Source organism: Bombina bombina, chromosome 6, assembly GCF_027579735.1.
Source record: "Bombina bombina isolate aBomBom1 chromosome 6, aBomBom1.pri, whole genome shotgun sequence".
NCBI classification, from domain to species: Eukaryota; Metazoa; Chordata; class Amphibia; order Anura; family Bombinatoridae; genus Bombina; species Bombina bombina.
In genome coordinates, this window is record NC_069504.1 from 512,826,637 (window position 1) to 512,833,688 (window position 7,052).

At 38.9% G+C, this 7,052-nt stretch overlaps 1 long non-coding RNA gene across 1 annotated transcript; it reads right to left on the reverse strand.

The window, feature by feature from the left end:
* Nucleotides 1-1,078: 1,078 nt before the first annotated feature.
* LOC128665151 (uncharacterized) lies at nucleotides 1,079-6,091 on the reverse strand. Its single transcript, XR_008403007.1, has 3 exons — nucleotides 5,979-6,091; nucleotides 2,088-2,188; nucleotides 1,079-1,494 (listed from the first exon to the last, which is right to left on the reverse strand). It is a non-coding gene; the product is annotated as an uncharacterized LOC128665151 (long non-coding RNA).
* Nucleotides 6,092-7,052: the final 961 nt, after the last annotated feature.

A 7,052-nucleotide genomic window follows, 5' to 3' on the forward strand; every position in this document is an offset into this window, starting at 1 on the left:
CACTGACCGACGGTCGTCTGAGTGACCTGTCACCCTCACCTCCTCCTGAGTCCTGACCAGCCACAGTAACTGTAACAGAGAGGCAGAGTCCTCCAGTCCAGACCCAGTGAGACTGTGTGTTTTACTGTTGTTGTCTCACTCACCGCTCACGAGGACTGGACTGGAGTGTTAAGAGCTTTTTAAGCTGCTTAGTTAGTTTTTTCAGTTAACTTTTACTAAGTGCGCAACGCCGCCATGACTGTCACTGTGACAGTCATGGCGGCGTTGCGCACTTAGTCTCTGATGATTCCGATGATCACAGGCTCGCCTCACACAGCTTCCTTTGAAGTTTATTTACTTGAGTCTCGAGAACACTTAAAGAATTTCTCTCCTCCAATACCTCCATAATATCATAATTCAGGCTCTTCCACTCCCTTCCTTTTCCTCATCAAACTTGGAAGACAAGTGATGAGGAAAAGGAATGGAGTGGAAGAGCCTTGAAGTAGGTGATATTATGGAGGTATTGGAGGAGAGAAGTTCTTGAATTTCAAGTAAATAAACTTCCAAGGAAGCTGGAATGGAAAGAAGCTGAGTCAGAGTCCACAATTGCGGTAATTGACCAGGCAGCACAGCCACAGTTTCCGGCTTCCAGGCCAGCAGGCTGCTGCAGGATTCCCTATCATTCTCCTTTTGTGTTGTTTTTCCCTTTTCCTCCCCCATTTATATATGCTCTCTGTGTATCTAACTATCTCTCCTTTTATCCCCCTCCTAACCCAAACGTCCAATGTCATGTTTCATCTGCTCCCACCTTCCACACTTCACTGCTTTTGCACTTTTTAATCTTTGCAGGTCCACACAGTAGCTTGTTATCTTTTACTCTGAAATGTCTGTATTCTTTCAGTTACCCCTCTGCTCAGACCAATCCCTCCCCTCTCTAGTCAATCATATTTCCACCACTAACTCCTATAATATGCTTGTTAGTTTTGCTATTATCTTATTGACCCTTATTGCTTAACTTGTTCTCTTTGGGCATACCATTTTCTATACTTCCCATTTCCCTTTACTTTAAGATACTGTTACCTTTACTGTTAAAATTTATTGTAAATTTCTACAACTTCTTTTCACTATCCCTTTCCCACTTCCCACTCTCTCCTTGAATATTGCCCTCTTACCTTTCAAACACACTTATCTCCAAGCCACTCTTACTCCTCTCCCTGCTTTTACACGTCCTACATACTACTTTATTATTCCTTCTAGTCACCATCATTCCAAGTTTCTCAGCCCCTTTCCACAACTACTCCCTCCAGGCTAACCCCAAGAGAATATATATATATATACACACACATTAATTAGCCAATTGACTCAAAGTGATTTAAACATACCATTGAAATAACTGGGTGCAATTGTGTCTCCTCCACCAAACAGAAGAGAATCACTTTTAAAGCTCAGTGGGTCTATCTGACTGTCCCAAGAGTGGACCCCTGAACTTAAGGTATCCCAAGTAATCCCAGAGTCCTGTAGACAGAGGTAAGAGATTGAAGGATGGTAACAGTAGAGAGTAATACAGGCAACCTAAGTATAAATAACATACACTTAAGTTGTGTTTCTATACAACATCACTCCAGTCACTTGTGTAGAATTAACAGCTTTTAAAGGTTCATTCAAAGGCTAATTAATAGATATGGACACAAGCTCTAAACAGGCTGTCTGCTACTTGAAACTGCTTAGCCCTTCAACAAAAGACCATGCAACGATAAGCAGCATCAGCGTGGAACCTCAACACTGAAAGGGGTAGTAGGAATGTGCTAAAAAAAAAAGATTGGAGAAAAGGGCTGAAACACAGGGAACAAATATGAGAAGGGAGATGAGATAATGAGAGAAATCCAATCAGCAGTGCTAGTCACATGACTCAGATGTGTAACTAGCACTACTGATCGTATCAGCAACGCTGCTCAGGACCAGCAATGGTCTGCGGGTCCTGAGTTGTACTTCTACTGGGCGGGGGTTAAGTACACAGTAGTGCCGGGTTGATAGTCTTAAAATGACATGCTCTAATGAATAAGAGAATGTCATTTTTCCACTATTATGTTTTTTTTAACATTTCTCACCTTGCTGGTCTTTGGTTCCATACTGTTCTCACTCAGACAGTGTAACATGTGTTCCTGATCCTCCAGTGAATATGGGTGGGAAAGGCTCTCCATAAACAAATCTGCAAGTAACAGCAGTGGTTTATTGTGAGTATAAACTGGCCTAACTGAATTGTTGCTCTACAGTCAGACAGGAACTGAGTGACATCCCAGCCCAGGCGCACTCGTAATTAGCCATTGTCATATATCACCCCCCATGGTCTGCCGCTGCTGCTCTACTGTGACTGAGTGTCAAGTCTAGAGGAGATTAGAAGAATTGAGAGACTGTGAGACAGACAGTCACAGCGCACACACAGTCACAGTGTCAGTGAAAGAGAGACTAAGGGAATAAGCTTTAGTTTAGACTCTGGACACAGAGACAGGTAGGTTATGGTATTATTGTATTATTTAAAAATAATAGTTTATACTGACACAGACAGGCAGCAGCCTCATCCTCTAATACATTCCTCACTCATAGGAATACTTTACTAGGAGGTTCTTTATTATAAAAGTAATTTTATAAAATGATGCATCATTTCACACAAAAAGTGACAGTCCACTTCCATGATGTTCCAACAGTTCCATCCATCATTAGGTAATGATTCCTTCCTTCTATTCAATATATTTAGTCTGTTGCACAATTTTTTTATTCTCCTTTAAAAAATTGGCATAAAAATACCTTTTTTATTTTTATGCCAAGTTTTTAAAGGAGAATAAAAAAATTGTGCAACAGACTAAATATATTGAATAGAAGGAAGGAATCATTACCTAATGATGGATGGAACTGTTGGAACATCATGGAAGTGGACTGTCACTTTTTGTGTGAAATGATGCATCATTTTATAAAATTACTTTTATAATAAAGAACCTCCTAGTAAAGTATTCCTATGAGTGAGTGAGTCATGTATTAGAGGATGAGGCTGCTGCCTGTCTGTGTCAGTATAAACTATTATTTTTAAATAATACAATAATACCATAACCTACCTGTCTCTGTGTCCAGAGTCTAAACTAAAGCTTATTCCCTTAGTCTCTCTTTCACTGACACTGTGACTGTGTGTGCGCTGTCTGTCTCACAGTCTCTCAATTCTTCTAATCTCCTCTAGACACAGTGTGATCCTGACGCTAACTAATGGTAAGGGCATGAGCTTTAAAATGACTAAGTAAGTTGAACATCAATAGTTTGCCAGGGCTGTACTGCTGTAAAGCAAAAAAAGCTTTATTGGTCAATGCATAGACAAAGCCTGTGTACACAGTGCGCAGAGAATACTTACTCTGTGTGTTTGTACTTAGATCTGCTCCTCTGATGCCCTGCATGTAGATCTAAACAGCCTTGTCTGGCATGCTATCAACCTTGTTATGTCCCTTTAATGAATGGTCTCCATGCAATAACATGGAAGATGATGAGACTGGGAACTTTGGATAGGCTGTTAGTGAATCAAATCTGTCTCTCTTGAAGAAGTGCAGAATTGGGTAGTAGGAGTTATATTAAAAGAGGTCTCATAGGCTGAAGTTGGACATTCTGGATATAACGGCATACATATCAGTGAGTTCAATTTAAATCATCTGTTTTTAATTTTGGGCTTTACATTGCATTAAGACACATATGCTCAGCCTGTGATCGGAATCATCAGAGACTCATGTCATCAAAATTGCAAAATATACCTGCTTGAATGTGTGTGTGGGAACAACAAGGTGACCTTATTAACACTATGAAATGGGGGAAAATAAATTAAAACATAACTTTTAATAATATGCAGATAATATCTGCATATGAAAAGTAATGTTTTAATTTTTTTTTTCCTCTTTCATATAGTGTTAATAATGTCACCTTGTTCCCACATACATATTCTTAATATGGCTTGAATATGTGTGTGGGAACAAGGTGACCTTATTAACACTGTATGAAAGTGGGGAAAAATAATGTAAAACATAACTTTTAATATGCAGTTCTCCCTCTCAGCGTGACCTAGGCCAGCCCAGTTGTGTGAGGAGTGAGTCGGTGACGGTCAGGAGGAGTCGGAGTGGACTGTCTGTGTTCTGTTGTGGAGTCGTGTGGAGCAGGAGTCAGTCGTGTCAGGTGTCAGCCGGAGTTGGACGTCAGGAGGACTAGGAGCCCAGCCGGAGCATAGCTACTAGCCAGGTAGGTGAGCTGAGGGCTGAGCTGAATCAATTCAAATCAATGCAGCAGTGAAATTGCTAGCTTGCTTGACTGTTGACTCTAGTGGCTGGTCAGGACTCAGGAGGTGGTGACAGGTCAGACCGTCGGTCAGTGCCAGTGAGTGGTGGGTGGGGTGGCTAACAGTACAGTAACAGAGAGGCAGAGTCCTCCAGACCCAGTGAGAGTAGTGTTACTGTGTGTTGTTGTTTAGTCAGTGTTAGAGATCATGACTCACTCACGAGGACTGGAGTGCTAAGAGCTTTAAGCTGCTTAGCTGCCGCTGCCTTAGTTTTTTAAGTTAGTTTACTAAGTGCGCAACGCCGCCATGACTGTCACAGTGACAGTCATGGCGGCGTTGCGCACTTAGTGTCTCTGATGATTCCGATCACAGGCTCGCCTCACACAGCTTCCTTGGAAGTTTATTTACTTGAGAACTTCAAGAACTTCTCTCCTCCAATACCTCCATAATATCACCTACTTCAAGGCTCTTCCACTCCCTTCCTTTTCCTCATCACTTGTCTTCCAAGTTCTATGGAACTTGGAAGACAAGTGATGAGGAAAAGGAAGGACGTAGCAAAATTGCAAAATATACCTGCTTGAATGTGTGTGTGGGAACAACAAGGTGACCTTATTAACACTATGAAATGGGGGAAAATAAATTAAAACATAACTTTTAATAATATGCAGATAATATCTGCATATGAAAAGTAATGTTTTAATGTTTTTTTTCCTCTTTCATATAGTGTTAATAATGTCACCTTGTTCCCACATACATATTCTTAATATGGCTTGAATATGTGTATGGGAACAAGGTGACCTTATTAACACTGTATGAAAGTGGGGAAAAATAATGTAAAACATAACTTTTAATATGCAGATAAAGATTAAAACTGGAATCACTTTATTAAAAACACACTTAGGATTTCTCATTAGGTATGTACTGTTGCATAGTAAAGGTAATAGTGTGCTTTAGGTGCTTGGTTAAATCACGTAAAACTGACGTATTGCCATTTGGGTATAGCAAGTTAAGGTAAATAACCTGTACAAATAACCTAAGAATGTCTAAATAGCAGAATTGACATTGACATTTCTGCTATTTAGACATTCTCATGTTATTTACATAAAATTGCTATACCCAAATGGCAATACGTCAGTTTTATGTTATTTAACCAAGCACCTAAAGCACACTATTACCTTTTACTATGCAACAGTACTTACCTAATGAGAAATCCAAAGTGTGTTTTTAATAAAGTGATTCCAGTTTTAATCTTTATCTGCATATTAAGTTATGTTTTAATTTATTCCCCCCCCCCTTTCATATAGTGTTAATAAGGTCACCTTGTTCCCACACATATTCAAGGTATATTTGAAATTTTGAGACCTCCTCATTTTTTACTTAAAGGGACATTAAGCCACACAATTTACTTTCATGATTCAGATAGAAAATACGATTTTAAACAACATTCCTATTTACTTCTATTATCTAATTTGCTTCATTCTTTTGTTAAAGAAATAGCAATACACATGGGTGAGCCAATCACATGAGGCAGCTAAGTGCAGATACCAATCAGAAGCTACTGAGCCTATCTAGATATACTTTTCAGGAAAGAATATCAAGAGAATGAAGCAAATTAGATAATAGAAGTAAATTAGAAAGTTATTAAAATGGTATTCTCCATCTGAGTCATGAAAGAAAAAAAATGGGTTCAATGTACCTTTAATCCCATGAGTGCTGTTAATGTAGTCCTTCCAATGTGTGTTTTATCTGACTGTTCTGTTCTGCTCTTTTCATGCTACGGAGAATAATGATACACGCATGAGGCCATAAGCATACAAAACAGCAAAGTCATTTTCAGAAGAGCTTGAGCTAAAAAAAATAAATAAATAAAAATCAATTTGTGCCAGTTTAGCATGTTTATATATAGACCCTCCCCATAGTGTTAATCAGTCACTTTAACAATGATTACCAATACAGCTCTGCAACTTCTGCAAGTACATTATGGCCCTGCAAAAAATATGCATGCAGCCCCCATCTGCTCTACCTACAGAAGATCATGCAATGCATGATAAACATGGCTATTATTTACAATGTGACACTCCCATTGAGGTGAAGCAAACGTACAGTTGTTAAAAACAAAAAACTATACAATTGAGACATTATCTGTAAAAGATCCACCCTGTACATCAGTCTTTTGCTTAACTTGCAGTGTGAAGTGAAACTGCACTTTATTTAAATGTTTATGTGTTGTTCAAAAAATTAATGTTGAAAAATATGTGCTAGAATTCTGTTTGATATATGGTACCATGACCCATAAGGGGGTTTGTTTTTTCAACTACAAGATTCCAAATTTGTAAAAAATCACCCTGTAACTCTGTATATTTATAAAATGTTATAAAATGCACCCTAGCCCTGTGGTTTGTCAATCGTATAGTGACACTTGTGTATGTATCTGTCACACGACACTCCATTTGCATAGTCCAGGTACTTGGCACTCTAGGAGTTACATTAAAGGAGAACTGCTCAACTCCACCTACCCAAATATTTAATAAAATAACTCATATTCTAGTCTTTAGAACAGCACAAAAGACAGAACTCACACATTTTTATAATAATGTGTGAGTTCTGTGCTGTTCTAAAGACTAGAATATGAGTTATTAAATATTTGGGTAGGTGGACTTGAGCAGTTCTCCTTCAATGTAACTCCTAGAGTGCCAAGTAAGGTACCTGGACTATGCAAATGGAGTGTCATGTGACAGATACATAACTCACAATAGTCTAGATCGAATCC